The 18042-nt window shown below is 49.6% G+C and overlaps 1 protein-coding gene across 7 annotated transcripts in view; it reads right to left on the bottom strand.

Annotated features, from left to right (window-relative positions):
* The window catches only part of LOC105487001 (Rho/Rac guanine nucleotide exchange factor 18), a 128141-nt gene that overhangs the window by 64817 nt on the left and 45282 nt on the right, over positions 1 to 18042 (bottom strand). The window contains exon 1 of one of the 7 annotated variants that reach the window (XM_071086270.1): positions 12945 to 13098. The exons of 5 other annotated variants lie outside the window; for them this stretch is intronic. The gene's annotated coding sequence lies outside the window, so the exon portion shown is untranslated. Of the gene's footprint in view, positions 1 to 12944; positions 13099 to 18042 lie in introns of those variants that run through there. One more of the 7 variants, XM_071086272.1, reaches the window with a different exon arrangement.

Here is an 18042-nt window from a genome sequence, read left to right as displayed (position 1 = left end):
GTGCACACTACCTACCTGTAGTCACCATGCCTGGCTAAGTTTATATATTTCTTTTTGTAGAGATGAGGTCTCACTATGTTGCCCAGCCTGGTCTTGAACTCCTGGGTTCAAGAGATCCTTCCGCCTTAGCCTCCTGACGTGTGAGATTACAGGCGTGAGCCACTGCACTCGGTCTTGTTTTAACCCGGGTGGGGGGACCCAAACTCTATGGTGAACACCCCCAGGCTTGCAAACACCACAACAGATCATTATCCTCTTAGAAAATGCACTGCAGGATAAAGAGGGGCCCCTTGGGGAGCTGCTACTCATGCACGGGCCCAGATTGTGCAGACGCCAACCTGGCACACAGCTGCTGAGCTCATGAGACAGGCGAGGTCCTCCTGTTCCCTAACCCGCGTCCCTCGCCAAATTTACAGTCAGATCATTGTGGCCCTAGAAACAGAACTGTAAAAATGATGAGTCTACTGTAGGGGCTGGTGAACCCCTACTGTCTGTGGGCTGGCCACCTGTTTTTGTAAATAAAGTTTTATCAGAACACAGCCACACCCACTTGTTTCTCTGTTGTCTGCAGCTTGTTTTGAGTTGCTGTGACAGAGGCTATGTGGTCTGCAAAGCCTGAAATATTTACTATCTGGCTCTTTTTTTTTTTTTTTTTTTTTTTGAAACAGGGTCTCACTTTGTCATCCAGGCTGGAGGCAGTGGTGCGATTTTGGCTCACTGCAACTTCCACCTCCTGAGTTCAAGCAATTCTCCTGTCTTAGACCCCCAAGTAGCTGGGATTACAGGTGTGCGCCACCACGCCTGGCTAATTTTTGTATTTTTAGTAGAGACAGGGTTTCACCATGTTGGCCACACTGGTCTCGAACTCCTGACTTCAGGTGATCCGCCCACCTTGGCCTCCCAAAGTGTTGGGATTACCAGCTTGAGCCACAGTGCCTGGCCAGTGGTTGGTTTCTGAGCACCTCAAATCTCAAGTTTCCTACCATCCTGAGTATGATGGCTATAACTATTAATGTAAGTCAGCAACCAGCTCCTACGCTAGGAAAATTCCAGAACCTTGCAAAGACCTTCATCAGTATTCCTTTTAGAATTGCAACAGTGTGAGCTTGAATATATTTTAACATACCCTGTGTCTCAAGGGCAGCTTGTAAGCTAGGTGCAGGGGTAGGCAGCTGCTTTGTTTTTCGCCGCCCTCTCTGAATCTACAAAACTTTTGTGTTTGATGAAGGTGGTATCTGAATGCAGGGGAAGGAGTAGATGATATGGAGTATAGGCACATGGCCAGACATTTGACATACTATAACATCAGGTTCCTACTCATACTTTTTGGCAAATTCACAGAGAAATCAGATTTAGAAGTTTTCAAAAAGAATCTGGAGGCCAGGTGTGGTGGCTCACACTTGTAATCCCAGCACTTTGGGAGGCCGAGGTGGGTGGATCACCAGGAGTTTGAGAGCAGCCTGGCCAATGTGGTCAAACCCTGTCTCTACTAAAAATACAAAAAAATTAGCCAAGCGTGGTGGCACATGCCTGTAATCTCAGCTACCTGGGAGGCTGAGGCGCGAGAATCGCTTGAACCTGGGCGGGCAGTGGAGGCTGCAGTGGGCTGAGAAAGCGCTACTGCGCTCCAGCCTGGGCGACAGAGCGAGACTCCGTCTCAATAACGACAACAACAACAAAGAATGTGGAGTTCTCCTGAAGACGTCCTATTTCCTCTCTGCAATTAACTGGTTCTAAAGAGTGAGCCCTTCTACATTTACTTCAACTTCAAAATACTGGAAAATCACTGTGGTGTAAAGAACCTAAGAAATGAGTACCAATGACTTGTAAACTTGTTCTAGGCTGCGAATGGTGGCTCACACCTGGAAGCCCAGTGTTTTGGGAGGCTGAGGCAGGAGGATCCCTTGAGCCCAAGAGTTTAAGACCAGCCTGGGCAATATGGCGAAACCCCGTCTCTACAAAATAACATTAAAAAAACCCACAATTAGCCAGGTGTGGTGGTGCATGCCTGCAGTCCCAGCTACTCAGGAGGCTGAGGCAGGACAACTGCTTGAGGCAGGCAGGTAGAGGTTGCAGTGAGCTATGATCGCACCACTGTACTCCAACCTGGGCAACAGAGCAAGACCCTGTTTCAAAAACTAAAACAAAACAAATTTGTTGTTTACAAATCACTAGAAATAGGAGGTTCCTGAAGTGGGCTGAACAGTGTCCCACCAAAATTCATGTCCACCGAGAACCGTGGAAGGTGGACTTCTTTCGAGAAGGAGCCTGGGCAGAGGTCATTAGTTAAGGATCTCGGGATGAAATTTCAATTTAGGGTGGGCCCTAGAGCCTATGACTGGTGTCTGTGTAGAGAAAGGAGAGGGAGATTTAGAGACACGGATACAGACGGGAAACACACACACAAGTGAAGGCCATGTGACCACAGAGGGTGGGGAATGACATGGCCACAAGCCAAGGAATCCCTGGGGCCACTTTTAGAAGTTGGAAGAGGTCGCAGGGCACAGTGGCTCACGCCTGTAATCCCAACACTTTGGGAGGCCGAGGTGGGCGGATTGTCTGAGGTCAGGAGTTCGAGACCAGCCTGACCGACATGGTGAAACCTCATCTCTACTAAAAATACAAAAAATTAGCTGGGCATAGTGGCAGACACCTATAATCCCAGTTACTGGGGAGGCTGACGCAGGAGAATCACTTGAACTCAGTAGACAGAGGTTGCAGTGAGCCAAGATCATGCCATTACACTCCAGCTTAGGTGAAAGAGTGAGACTCCAGCCGGGTGCGGTGGCTCACGCCTGTAATCCCAGCACTTTGGGAGGCCGAGGCGGGCGGATCACAAGGTCAGGAGATCGAGACCACGGTGAAACCCCGTCTCTACTAAAAATACAAAAAATTAGCCGGGCGCGGTTGTGGGCGCCTGTAGTCCCAGCTACTTGGGAGGCTGAGGCAGGAGAATGGCGTGAACCCGGGAGGCGGAGCTTGCAGTGAGCCGAGATCGCGCCACTGCACTCCAGCCTGGGCGACAGAGCGAGACTCCGTCTCAAAAAAAAAAAAAAAAAAAGAGTGAGACTCCATTTCTCAAAAAAAAGAAAAATAAAAATAAAGCACCCGAGTCTGTCGCACACAATAAAGATGAGTACGGTTTGGTACACTTTGCAACCTATTATTGTATGTGTACCCACTGGGTCACGGTATAGAATGTTCTGTTTTTGGTCAAAACAAAATGCACCTATCTGAAGGAGCTACAAGAGACTGCCAGAGGCCCCTGTCTTCAGGCCCAACCATCGGGCGAACCTTCCAGACCAACGGGAAGCTACCCTCATGCTAACATACTCCAGGACTGGGATGTTCAGGTCAGATTAGCTCCACGATCTATCTAAAAGGCCTTTTAGTAAAGACATGGCAAAACCGCGTCTCTACTAAAAATACCAAAATTAGCCGGGTGTGGTGGTGGGCGCCTGTAATCCCAGTTACTGGGGAGGCTGAGGCAGGAGGATCGCTGGAACGCAGGAGGTGGAGGTTGCAGTGAGCCAAGATCGTGCCACTGCACTCCAGCCTGGGTGACAGAGCGAGACTCCGTCTCAAAAAAAAAAAAAAAGAAAAAAGAGAGAGAGAGATCTTTCTGCCTCAGCCTCTCAGAGTGGGTTTGCTTTGGGTTTCTAACTAACTGTGTTTCTTTCTGCTTTTTGTGACTTGACAACAGTTGTCCAGATCAGTTGGTATTTACAGGACAACAGAGAACCCAGCCCAAGAAGCCCCTCAAGCATCTAACTGGCTCCCTGGAGCCAGGACAGGGAAGGGATCAACAATGAGCACACAAGGTCAGGTCAACTGAGAGAAACGGCCCCAGGGCAGCCGTTACCTGCCTCTGGCAAGGTGCTCCTTACTATTCCTTCAAAGTTCTTCTTACAGATCACGAATAACTAGGCCAGATGCAGTGGCTCACACCTGTAATCCCAGCACTCTGTGAGGCTGAGGCAGGAGGATCGCTCTTTCTCTTTTTTTTTTTTTGAGAGGGAGTCTCGTTCTGTTGCCCAGGCTGAAGTGCAATGGCTCAATCTCAGCTCACTGCAACCTCCGCCGCCTCCCGGGTTCAAGCAATTCTCCTGCCTCAGCCTCGTCAGTAGCTGGGATTACAGGCACCAGCCACCACGCCTGGCTAATTTTTGTATTTTTAGTAGAGATGAGGTTTTGCCATGTTGGCCAGGCAGGTCTTGAACTCCCAACCTCAGGTGATCCGCCGGCCTTGGCCTCCCAAAGTGCTGGGATTACAGGTGTGAGTCACTGCGCCCAGCAGGAGGATCTCTTGAGCCCAGGAGTTCAAGACCAGCCTGGGCAACATGGCGAGGCTTCATCTCTACAAAAAATAAAAAATTAGCTGGGCATGGTGGCACACACCTGTAGTGCCAGCTACTTAGGAGGACGAGGCGGGAGGATCGCTTGCGCCCAGGAGGTCAAGGCTTCAGTGAGCTATGATTGCTCCTAGCCTGGGTAACAGAGCAAGACTGTCTAAAAAAAAAAGAAAAGAAAGAAAAAGCTAAGTTTAGGCAACAACGTAAATGAACCTTACAATCGTTATGCTAAGTAAAAGAAGCCACATTAATACGTCAAGTATACTGTAAGATTCCACTGATATGAAAAATCTAGAATAGACAGATCTAGAGACAGAAAGTAGGGTCGTGGCTGCTGGGGTCTGGGAGGATAGGGGAATGGGCAGTGAAAGCTAAGGGTGTGAGCTTTTCTTGTGGGTGAGGACAATGTTCTGAAATTATAGTAGTGACAGCTGCATGACTCTGTGAACATAGTAAAAATCACTGATTTGGCCGGGTGTGGTGGCTCATGCCTGTAATCCCACCACTTTGGGAGGCCGAGGCGGGCAGATCACTTGAGGTCAGGAGTTCGAGACCAGCCTGACCAACATGGTGAAACCCCATCTCTACTAAAAATACAAAAGCTAGTCGGGCATGGTGGCCTGCACCTGTAGTCCCAGCTACTTGGGAGGCTGAGGCAGGAGAATCGCTTGAACCCAGGAGGCGGAGGTTGCAGTGAGCCGAAATTGTGCCACCGCACTCCAGCCTGGGTGACGGAGTGAGACTCTGTCTCGAAAAAAACAAAACAAACACATTGAATTGTACACTGTAAAAGGGTGAATTGTATGGTATGTGAATTACATTATCCCAATTTTAAATTTGCGATAATATAAATTGCGATAATATAATTATCTTGGCCAGCAGCAGCTGGTCTAGAGGGCTTTCTGGGTCATGCCTGGGCTATACCTGCTGCGAGGCTCTCACCTCGTCACACTGGATGGCACAGACACACTTTGTAACCTTCTCCTACGTGGTCCTACATGGCAGGGACCAGCATGGGGGCATACTGACATTCATTCTCCTGAGCATTAGGCAATCTATTAACCTAGCCCCACACCACTTACAGGGCAAGCTGGTCCCCCTTCCTTTAGGGTTCTCTTAGCTTTACCCCCCAGTCTTCCTGCTACTCAGTCTCAAACTGTTCCTTAAAATTCTGTCCCATTGTCACTGTGCTTCCAGTTCTTATCCCATCTCTTCCTCTCTTTGTAACTGCTTTATTGAGATAGAATTCTTGTACCACACGATTCACCCTTTGAAAGCGTCCAATTCAATGGTTCTTAGTATATTCACAGAGTTGTGCATCTATCATCACAATCTATTTTATTTATTTATGTATTTATTGTATTTATTATTATTTTTTGAGACAAGAGTCTCGCTCCGTCTCCCAGGCTGAAGTGCAGTGGCAGGATCTCGGCTCACGGCAACCTCCGTCTCTGGGGTTCAGGCAATTCTTATGCCTCAGCCTCCCGAGTAGCTGGGTCTACAGGCACGCGCCACCACGCCTGGCTAATTTTTGTATTTTTAGTAGAGATCGGGCTTCACCATGTTGGCCAGGCTGGTCTCCAACTCCTGATCTCGTGATCTGCCCATCTTGGCCTCCCAAAATGCTGGGATTACAGGCATGAGCCACTGTGCCCAGCCTACAATCAATTTTAGAATGCCTCCATCCCCTTAAAAAGAAAACCCGTTACCTTGGCCACCACTCCCCACTCCACTACCCCTAGCCCATGGCAACCACTAATCCACTTTCTGTCCTTGTGGATTCATTCGCCTGTTGTATACATTTCATATAAATGGAATCACATAGCAGGTGGCCTTTGGGGGCTGGCTTCTTTCACTGAGCAAGTTTTTTCCAGGTTCATCTGTGTATCAGAACTTCTTTTTCATGGCCAGGTAATATTCCACAGTATGGTGGGACCACATTTTATGTATCCATTCCTCAGCTGATGGACATTTAGGTTGCCTCTGCTTTCTGGCTATTTGGAATAATGCTACTATGAACATTCCTCTGCAAGTTTTTGTGTAGACCTATGTTTTCATTCGTCTTAGGAATCTACGGAGGAACAGAATTGCTGGGTCCTATGTTAATTCAAGGTTTAAGCTTTTGAGGAACCGCCTGTTTCCCAAGGCAGCTACACCAACCTATATTCCCACCAACCCTGTAGGAGGGTCCCAATTTTTTCATCTTCCCGTCTCTCTTAGGGACGGACACAACAGCTCATGCCTATAATCCCAGCACTTCGGGAAGCCAAGGCGGGCAGATTGCTTGAGTGCACGAGTTCAAGACCAGCCTGGGCAACATGGTAAGACCCCTCTCTCCAAAATATAAAAAAATTAGTCAGGCGTGATGGTGTGCGCCTGTGGGTCCAGCTATTTGGGAGGCTGAGGTGGGAGGATCACTTGAACCCAGGAGGTTGAGGCTGCGGTGGGCTATGATCGTGACACTGCACTGCGGCCTGGGCGACAGAGCAAGACCCTGACTCAAAACCAAAACAAACAAAACCTCATTGGTTAGGAGCCCCCAAGTGGACATCACAAAGGGTCACACGGACCCACCATTGGCCACCACACCCTGGCACTGTCAGCACCACAGAGCTGACCCCTTGCTGCCTCCAGCGCCCAAGGATGCTAAAATCCTTTGCTCTACATTCTATCTGGTCCGTCACTATCCATTTCACCCTTGTAAGGGAACTACTGAGTCCGGTAACCCCTACTGTGGATAACTTCCCAACTTACTACTGTTTCTAAATTCAATTTCGCTCTTCAAATGAAACCTCAGCAAATTAGAGGTATCTATACACAGAGCGTAACTGGGAGGTCCCTGTATGCAAGATAATGCTAGATTCCTGCCAAGTAATTTGACACAGTCCTCCCCTCCTTCCATCCCACACTGCAATGAGAAAGCACCTGCTCAGGACTCCCTCTTTTCATTTATAAATATTTATTTATTTAGAGATAAGATCTTGTTCTGTTACCAAGGCTGGAATGCAATGGTGTGATCACAGCTCTCTGTAGCCTTGACCTCCCAGGCTTAAGCAATCCTCCCATCTCAGCCTCCCAAGTAGCTGGGGTCACAGGTGTGAGCCATCACATCTGGCCAATTTTTCAATTTTTTGTAGAGCTAGGATTCTTGCTATGCTACCCAGGCTGGTCTTGAACTGCTGGCCTCAAGTAGTCCTCCTGCCTCAGCCTTCCAAAGTATTGGGATTACAGGTGTGAGCTGCCGTGCCCGGCCAATTTTTGTTTTCATTTTTGTGGCAAGACTTTCTCCAGACCAACTCCCTCTTTTCACTTTCTCTCCTCCTGAAACTCACCCATAAGAACGATGAGCTGAGCCAGGTATGGTGGCTGACGCTTGTAGTCCCAGCTACTCAGGAGGCTGAGGCAGGAGGATCGTTTGAACCCAGGAGTTTGAATTTAGCCTGGACAACACAGCAAGACCCTATCTGTTTTTTTTTGTTTTTTGTTTTTAAATGATAAGATGTCCTGGAATTAAATACTGATGACTGTTGCTTAACTCTGTGAATATACCAAAACACACCAAATGGTACACTTTTAAAAGGTGAATTTTATGCTGTGCTAATTATATTTCAACAAAGCTGCTGTATTTAAAAAGTGACATGAATTTAAAATGTAGCCATCTGGCCGGGCGTGGTGGCTCAAGCCTGTAATCCCAGCACTTTGGGAGGCCGAGATGGGCGGATCACGAGGTCAGGAGATTGAGACCATCCTGGCTAACACGGTGAAACCCCGTCTCTACTAAAAGATACAAAAAATTAGCCGGGCGAGGTGGCGGGCGCCTGTAGTCCCAGCTACTCGGGAGGCTGAGGCAGGAGAATGGCGTGAACCCGGGAGGCGGAGCTTGCAGTGAGCTGAGATCCGGCCACTGCACTCCAGCCTGGGTGACAGAGCGAGACTCCGTCTCAAAAACAAAAAAAAAAACAAAAAAAAAGTAACCATCTACAATGTATTAAATGTGTACTGTTAGTGAAACCTTTAGAATATATATTTTTTTCAATATATGACCATAAATCAGTGTACGAAGCCGTGCACAGTGACTCACCGCCAACACTTTGGAGACGAAGGTAGGAGGATCGCTTGAGCCCAGGAGTTTGAGACCAGCCTGGGCAACCCTGTCTCTAACATACACACAAAAATACAAAAATCAGTTGGGCGCGGTGGTGCGCGCCTATAGTCCTAGCTCCTTGGGAGACTGAAGTGGGAGGATTGCTTGAGCCTAGGAGGTCAAGGCTGTAGTGAGCTGTGATCGCACCACTGCTCTCCAGCCCCAGTAGTAAGAGCAAAACTGTCTCAAAAAAAAAAAAAAAAAAAAAAAAAGGAAAAACAAAAACATGAGTGTATCTACTGCTTGAACACATTGAACATAACCAGACTAAAACTCTATACTCAGTTGAAACTATGAATCTATCTCCGACAAAAGCAGAGAAGCAAGCAAACTTAATTTAGCTCACATACAACTTAATCTGCATCAGAAAAATGAGAACAACTGCTGTCACTGAACGCCCTCAGAGGACATTGGTTTACCCAGTTTCCCTCCCTCGCCCAGTCAGCCACAATCCTCCTCCTAAAACATTCCTCCAGGCAGCTGTGGCGCTTCCCCGGTGCTGTTTTGCACCTAGAGAGAGGGTTTGCAAAACACGGTAGCTCTTGACCATCTCAGGGGGAAAGTAAAGTTTACCTAACAAATAACAAAGAAACAGCGATTGGCTGGACGTCATATAAGAACTCTGGGCTTTTAAATGATTTTCAGAGAGCTGGCAGCAAAAATGTTTTGTAAGTCATAGAGTTGGAAGACATGGGAACGTGACCCAGGACGACTGAGAATAAGGGAGATCTTGACACAGGATCGGAACTATGTTAAACATGTGCTAGGTAAACACCCAGGGAGGCACAGCCAGTCACCACGGCCCTGGCCCACCAAGGGCAATGGCCTTGAAGCTGTAATTGCTACTGTGTGACAAGAATGAAAATTATACCACAGCTACGCCAGAAACAATGCATGTGCCACTTCCCCTTTCAAAGTAGGGACATTCTCAAGTCGATTTAAGCAAGAAAGAGAGAAAGAACCAAAGAATCTCTTTTCTTTCTTTCTTTCTTTCTTTTTTTTTTTTTTATTTTGAGACGGAGTCTAGCTCTGTTGCCCAGGCTGGAGTGCAGTGGTGCGATCTCAGCTCACTGCAACCTCCGCCTCCCAGGTTCAAGCGATTCTCCTGCCTCAGCCTCCCAAGTAGCTGGGATTACAGGCGCACGCCACCATGCCCAGCTAATTTTTGTATTTTTTAGTAGAGATGGGGTTTCACCCTCTTGGCCAGGCTGGTCTTGAACTCCTGGCCTCTCTGCCCACCTCGACCTCCCAAGGTGTTGGGATTACAGGTGTGAGCCATGGTGCCCGGTCTCTTTTCTGCTTCTTTAAGGTATGCCACTTAAAAATGAAATATGACCGACCGGGCGTGGTGACTCATGCCTGTAATCCCAGCACTCTTGGAGGCCAAGGAGGGGAGATCACCTGAGGTCAGGAATTCAACATCAGCCTGGCCAACATGGCGAAACCCTGCCTCTACTAAAAATACAAAAATTAGCCAGGCGAGGTGATAGATGCCTGTAATCCCAGCTATTTGGGAGGCTGAGGCAGGAGAATTGCTCGAACCTGGGAGGCGGAGGTTGCAGTGAGCCAAGATCACACCACTGCACGCCAGCCTGGGCGCTAGAGCGAGAGCGTCTTAACAAAAAAAGAAAAAGGAAAAACGAAACACATTTGAAGTATATATACACCATGGCATGGTTATATCTAGCTTAGCAACAAACACAGCGCTTCGCATAGCTCTCATTTTTGTGGTGAGAGTACTTAACATCTGCTCCTCTTGCATTTTTCAAGAATACGTCATGTTGTACATGATAAATACATACACTGTTATCTGTCAATTAAAAAAACAAAAACAAAAACCACAGGCTCTGGCAGCTCATGCCTGTAATCCTAGCACTTTGGGAGGCTGAGGTGGGAGGATCGCCTGAGTCTAGGACTTCAAGACCAGCTGGGCAATATAGCAAGACTCCACAAAAAAAAAATTTTTTTTTTTTTTTGAGACAGAGTCTCATTCTGTTGCCTAGACTGGAGTGCAGTGGCGCGATCTCAGCTCACTACAACCTCCACCTCCTGGGTTCACGCCATTCTCCTGCCTCAGCCTACCAAGTAGCTGGGACTGCGGGCGCACACCACCATGCCCAGCTAATTTTTTGTATTTTTAGTAGAGACGAGGTTTCACCATGTTAGCCAGGATGGTCTCGATCTCCTGACCTCATGATCCGCCTGTCTCGGCCTCCCAAAGTGCTGAGATTACAGGCGTGAGCCACCGCGCCCGGCTCAAAAAATTTTTAAAAACTAGCCAGACATGTAGGCACGTGCCTGTAGTCCCAGCTACTTGGGAGTTTGTGGCAGGAGGATTATTTGAGCCCAGGAGTTCGAGGCTGTAGTGAGCTATGACTGTGCTGTTGCACTCTAGTCTGGGCAACAGAGTGAGACCCTGTCTCTAAAAAGAAAAAAAAAATTTTTTTAAGTAAAATCACATACTAATTTCAGAAGAAAACAAAAGTGAAATAAGCTGTACAAAACCAAAACAAAGTAACGTTTACAAAAATGAAATGTATTACGCCTTCCAGCTGTTTGCTCTTTTTTGCTCTAGAACAAACACATCTTCATTTTTTTTTTCTTTTCTCAGAAAGGCTTGTTGACCTGCAGAAAATAGCAAACTACTGACAAAGTGTAAACCCTGACCCGTTCCAAACAACATCCGAGATGCTCAAATTTTCCAAACTCTTTATATTGGGAATGTTAACCTAAACATCCAAGCCTGGCAGCATTCACGTAGGCAAACGTTATAGAACACTGATGGAAAGTTTGCCATATGCCAGACACTTCTATGATGCACCTTACACAGATTATCGCATAGAAACCCCAACCAACCCTTATTCCCATTTTAAAGACGGGAAGACGGAAACTTAGTGAAGTTACACGGCTAACAGGTGGTAGAACTGGGACCAGAACCCAGCTTGGATCTGACCTCAAGCCTGTGCTCCTGACACTTCTTTTTTTTTTTTTTGTAGACGGAGTCTTGCTCTGTCGCCAGGCTGGAGTGCAGTGGCCCGATCGCGACTCACTGCAACCTCCGCCTTCCGAGTTCAAGTGATTCCCCTGCCTCAGCCTCCAGAGTAGCTGGGACTACAGGCGCCCGCCACCATGCCGGGCTAATTTTTGTATTTTAGTAGAGACGGGGTTTCACCATGTTTGCCAGGATGGTCTCGATCTCTTGACCTCGTGATTCATCCGCCTTGGCCTCCCAAAGTGCTGGGATTATAGGCTTAAGCCACCGCGCCCGGCCGCTCCTGACACTTCTTACAGGTGGAGAATTAATCATTCACCCAGACACCTGCAAAGCTCATCCCTTGGCCACTGGGCTGTCTACATCGTCCTGAACTCTCTCTCTCTGGTCAATGGGAAGAGAATGGGGCCCTTCAAAGCTATTGGCTGGAGTTTCATCTCCACGAAAACAAGGCAAAGGGGCAAACGCTGTGTTGGCCGCTTTGCTTCTATGGTAGAACTTTAAGAATGTTTTTTAACCCTGTGGTCCAGGCTTTAATCTCAACAGAGCAAGAGATAAGGGGCAGATAGCTACAGCAAAACACTCAAGCACTAGTCGAATTAACGCAGGAACAGAAAACCAAATACTGCACTTTCCCACTTGTAAGTGGAGCTAAACCTTGGGAACTCATGGACACAAAGAAGGCAACAGAAACTGGGCTCCACCAGAGCGGGGAGGGAAGGAGGAGGGCAAGGGTTGAAACACTAACTATTGGGTACTATGCTCAGTACCTGGGTGACGAGATCAGTCGCACCCCAAACCTCAGCATCACGCAATATATCCAGGTAACAAACCCTTACATGTACCCCCTCAATCTAAAATAAAAGTTGAAATTTTAAAACGTAAAACAAAAGGAAACATACAAGGACCAGAGGAAAGCTTCTCGCTCCCGTCCGCAATGAAAGCACCAGCTGAGTTCTTACACCAGAAACTAAAACCCAAGGCACAGATAGTTCTCATTGTTTTACACCCAAACGCTCCCTGCCAGGGAGGGCTGTCTGCTCCGGGAGGCCTGAAACACGACGGTGCTGGGTACTGTGGTGGGTTCCATGCCATCCCTGGTCCTGCCCCGGGCGCTCCTGAACGAGGAGCAGAGGCTGGGGCCCGAGTGACCCCTCCTCTCCTCTCCTGGAGGAGGGTAAGTTGCAGCACCCCAGGACTGGCTGGGGCTCGGACGGAGCCGGCGGGCATCGTCTGCACCTGTGCACCCTGCAATCGCCGCCTAGAGCCTCCACGCATTGAAGGAGCAGCCTGCACGCCAGCATCCGTTCGCCTGCCTGGAGGAGTCCCCCAGGAGCCGGTGGGAGGCCCGAGGCAGCCTCGGGGGTCCCGCGCCCCAGCCCACCCCCTGAAAAGAGCGAGGGCCCCCTCCTGAGCCCCGTTTTCCTAGTGACCGCCCCGCCGCCGCCCCCCTCACCTCGGCCCGATCGCCCGCTGGCCGCTCTCCGCCAGCTCCTCTGCCACTCTCTCAGCCGCCTCGGACGCCTCCGCCCGACCTCCGCCTGGCCTCCGCGGAGCCACAGTCACCAGCAGCTGGGAGCCGGAAGCGGGAAGCCGCGCAAGGAGAGTGGCGCATGCGCGACCCGCCTTGGAGGCGGGGTAGAGGGCGTGACCCGGAAGGAGGCGTGGCCTCGAGGGCGGGGCGCTCCCAGGTACCTGGGGCTGCTGCTCCCCGAGCCGCGGGGAGGGTCGTCGGCTCGGCCTTGAGCTGGGTGCGGGCACCGAAGTGGCAGGGTGCTCGCAGCGAGGATAAGGGCGACTTTTGAGGGGCAGCAGCGGGGTTGGGGGGCTTTTTGAAGGAGATCAATGCGAGCCTGGCTATCAGTAGGGCCGGGGGCTCTGAGGGCACAGCTGGGTTGCGGGGATCCGGAGGGAGAGCAGCAGGGTTAGGTGGGCGTTTTGTGGGGTTAACGGAAGCCTGGGTGATTAGCGGGGCTGGAGAGGGAGTCCTGAGGAGGACAGCGGGTTGGGGGATTTCAAGGGGGGTACAGCACAGTTAGGGGGACCCTGAGGGAGGACAGCGGGGTTGGGGGAACCCCAAGGGAGAAGGGAGAACAGTGGAGCTGAGGGTGTTTTGGAAGAATCAAAGGATGCCTGGAAGGGTTGTCAGTGGGCTCCTAGGGGCTTGTTAGGATTGGAGGTACCTAAGCGGGGCACCCCGGTGGTAGCGAGTCTTAGCGGGGAGAGTCCAAGCAATGGAGAGGGCAGGGTCTGTCACCTGAGAAAAGGCAGCAGCATCAGGGAGTGGCGGGAGGGTCACTTCAGCCCAGGAATTCAGGAGCACCAGTCTGGGCAACATAGCAAGACCCCATCTCTACAAAACATTTTTTAAAATGAGCAGGGCGTGGAGGCACCTGCTTGTGGTCCCAACCCCTCCAGAAGCTGAAGTGGGAGGATGACTTGAGCCTGGGAGGTCCAGGCTGCATTGAGCTATGATCACGCCACTGCACTCCAGCCTGGGCAACAGAGTGAGACCCTGTCTCAAAACAACAACAACAGAAAAGCGGCAGCTTAGACTTCAGAAAGGCTGGTCTGAGAAAAATGAATCATATATCCCTCCAGTGGTCTCAGACACCCCAGCATATATACCATCAGATCCCCTAAACACAGACACCCAGGCAGGTGCCATCAGATACCCAAAACAGGTTTCCAGGTAACCCCCAAATATGTCAGACACTCTACGTAGGTCCAGCAGATACCCCCAAACACATACTAGATAATCCCAATACAGATGCTGTCAGATACCCTCAAACGGGCGCTGAGAGTCTGAAACACGTACCATACCCTCCCCCATCCACTTCCACACAGGTGCTATTTGGCAGATGGGGACAGGCCAGATGCTTCTCCCAGCACCAGAAGCCTCTCAATTACCATCAGACACCCCAGCCTTGAGGTTGCCTGTCTAATCCAAGTCCCCCCCACAGGGGAGGCAGTTGAACAGTAACCAGGAGTCTAGCAGAGCAGCTCTCACCAAGGTTGGCTGGTCAGCCAGGCCCAGAAGATCTCCTCCTGGCCAGGCAAGATGGCTCATGCCTGTAATCCTAACACTTTGGGAGTCCGAGGAGGGAGGATCACTTGAGTCCAGGAGACCAGGCTGGGAAACCTAGCATGACCCAGTGTCTATTTTAGAAAAAAAGATTTCCCCAAACCAAATCACTTCAAAACATGCACAATATGTTGTTGAGAGTCCCCAGTTGAGAAGCTGGGGGGTGACATCCCCAAATGGACCAGCCTTCAATTTAAGTCCAACCTTCATGGTCCAGAGGAAAGGAGCATGTTCAGGGAATTGGATGGCCCAGAAATGCAAGACATAATTCGTCAGGCACCCTACTGCAGCTGAGGTCAGAAACCCTAACACGGGAGTTTATGAGGGCTCAATGAATGAGCAGCTGTTTCTTCTCTGAGTAGCTATGACTTTTGGACTTAGGGCCATGAACCTTATTTTTTTCTTTTTTTTTTTTTTTGAGACAGGATCTCACTCTGTCACTCAGGCTGGAAGTGCAGTGGCACAATCATAGCTCATTGCAGCTTCCATCTCCTGGGCTCAAGTCATCCTCCCAACTCAGCTTCCCGAGTAGCTGGGACCACAGGCATGCACCACCACACCTGGCTACATTTTTTGTATTTTTTGTAGAGATGGGGTTTCGCCATGTTGCCTAGGTTGGTCTTGAACTCCTGGGCTCAAGTGATCTGCCTGCCTGGGCCTCCTAAGATGCTGGGACTGTAGGCGTGAGCCATCGTGGCTGGCCTTTGAACCTTATTTCTTTCTTTCTCTTTCTCTTTTCCTTCCTTCCTTCCTTTCTTTCTTTTTTCTTTTTTTTTCTTGAGACGGAGCCTCTGTCACCCGGGCTGCTGTGCAGTGGCACCATCTCGGCTCACTGCAGCCTCCACCTCCTGGGTTCAAGTGATTCTCCTGCCTCAGCCTCCCAAGTAGCTGGGACTACAGGTGTGCAAGACCAAGCCTGGCAAATTTTTGTATATATATATACTTTTTTTAGTAGAGTCAAGGTTTCACCATATTGGCCAGACTGGTCTTGAACTCCTGGCCTTAAGTGATCCTCCCACCCTGGCCTCCCAAAGTGTTGGGATTACAGGCGTAAGCCACTGCATCTGGCCATAAACCTTATTTCTATAGCTATCTTGGTTATTGGAACTTTCAGGTGGACGCAGTCCTCCCCTCAACATAGAAACCAACTTTCTCAGAGATAATCAGGAAGGAGAAGCATCTCTCGTCTTTCTTTTATCCATCCAACCATTCCGCATTTATGAGTCTCTTGTTTTGTTTTGTTCTTTTTATTTTGTTTTGTTTTTGAGATGACAGAGTCTCACTCTCTTGCCCAGGCTGGAGTTCAGTGGCGTAATCTTGGCTCACTGCAAACTCTGCCTCCCGGGTTCAAGCGATTCTCCTGCCTCAGCCTCCCGAGTAGCTGGGATTACAGGTGCCCACCACCACACCTGGCTAATTTTTGTATTTTTTGTAGAGATAGGGTTTTACCATGTTGACCAGGCTGGTCTTGAACTCCTTAGGTGGTCTGCCTGCCTCAGCCTCCCAAAATGCTGGGATTACAGGTGTGAGCCACCACACCCAGCCTCATTTATGAGTCTTTATCATAAAGCATCGGGGGCGCTAAGAGCTAAGGAGATGCAATGAGCTTAGGCCCAGAGCAGGGTTTTCTCAGTCTTGGCACTTTCGACAATTAGGGCTGGATAATTCTCGGTGGTGGTGGCAGGGGTGGTCTCCTATGCACTGCAGGGTGTTGAGCAGCATCCCTGGTCTCTACCTCCTAGATGCCAGTGGCTCCCCTGGTCCTGAAAAAAATGCCTCCAGATGTTTCCTTGGCTGAGAGCAACTGGCCTAAGAGACATTCAGATACTTATCCAGCCTAATTCCGACTTCCTGGAGGAAGTGGGCCTGGGCTTTGTCTTAAAAGGATGAGTAAGAGTTAGGTGGGAGAGGGAGTTCCAGGAACAGCGCCGGATGAGCAAGGCACAGGTGATGTGTATGAACAGCCATGAGACTTCAGGGTGGCTGGGCCGTGGAGTCTGGGGAGCCTGAGTAGTGGGAGACAAGCATGGAGGGATAGGTGGGGTCGAATCATAAAGAACCTCAAAGGTCAAGGCTAGGAACAGGACTGTCTGGCGTGGTGTCTGTTCTCTGAAAAGCATCCCGACTTTATCATAGAGGCCCACCTTCTCTAATTACCTGGAGTGTGACTCATTCTCTGTTCTGTTTGTTTAACTTGCTGTGAGGCTGTTTCCTCCATGGGAGAGACTGTCACGTCTGGCTTTGAATACCTTTAAAAGCAGGTAGGCCTGTGGGGAGGCCTACCTTGGCCTACCTTGGCCTACCTTGGGAGGACCTTTCTCAGTCTGCTGGGAATGAGACACGGGTGTTCTGGCCCCTGCATGCCTCCTGACACAGGTGGGGAGGGGTTTGCGGTCAGAGAACAGGGTTAGGGGCTGTGATTTTTTTTTTTTTAATTACTTTTTTGAGACAGAGTCTCAGTCTGTCAACGGGTTGGAGTGCAGTGGCATGATCTCAGCTCACTGCAATCTCTGCTTCCCGAGTTCAAGTGATTCCCCTGCCTCAGTCTCCCGAGTAGCTGGGACTACAGGCAGGCACCACCGCGCCCAGCTAATGTTTGTATTTTTAGTAGAGACTGGCTTTCACCATGTTGGCCAGGATGGTCTCGATCACTTGACCTCATGATCTTCCCTCCTCGGCCTCCCAAAGTGCTAGGATTACAGGCATGAGCCACCATACCTGGCTGAGTCTGTGATTTATTATTATTTTTATTTATTTTTGCAGCTTTGCAGAGGCAAGGGTCTATGATTTAAATGCTAGCTTTGCCTCTTATTGGCTAAAAGGCTTTATATGACAATAACAAAAAAATGAAGCCGGGCGCGGTGGCTCAAATCTGTAATCCCAGCACTTTGGGAGGCCGAGACGGGCGGATCACGAGGTCAGGAGATAGAGACCATCCTGGCTAACACGGTGAAACCCCATCTCTACTAAAAAATACAAAAAACTAGCCGGGCGAGGTGGCGGGCGCCTGTAGTCCCAGCTACTCGGGAGGCTGAGGCAGGAGAATGGCGTGAACCCGGGAGGCGGAGCTTTCAGTGAGCTGAGATCCGGCCACTGCACTCCAGCCTGGGTGACAGAGCGAGACTCCGTCTCAAAAAAAAAAAAAAAAAATGAAGAGGATGATGATGATGATACAAGGTACCGTTGCCCGTATGTGCCAGACATCATGCTATCATTCTAAGTGCTACCCACATCCTCTTTCCTTCCTTCCTTCCTTCCTTCCTTCTTTCCTTCCTTCCTTCCTTCCTTCCTTCCTTCCTTCCTTCCTTCCTTCCTTCCTTCCTTCTTTCTTTCTTTCTTTTTTTGAGACAGAGTCTCACTCTGTCGCCCAGGCTGCAGTGCAGTGGTGCAATCTTGGCTCACTGCAACCTCCACCTCTTGGGTTCAAGGGATCCTCCCACCTCAGCCTCCTGAGTAGCTGTGATTACAG

The sequence above is a fragment of the Macaca nemestrina genome, chromosome 20, assembly GCF_043159975.1.
Source record: "Macaca nemestrina isolate mMacNem1 chromosome 20, mMacNem.hap1, whole genome shotgun sequence".
Taxonomy (NCBI): Eukaryota; Metazoa; Chordata; class Mammalia; order Primates; family Cercopithecidae; genus Macaca; species Macaca nemestrina.
Note: the sequence above shows the minus strand (reverse complement) of the source record. Positions and strands in the feature narration are given on the sequence as shown.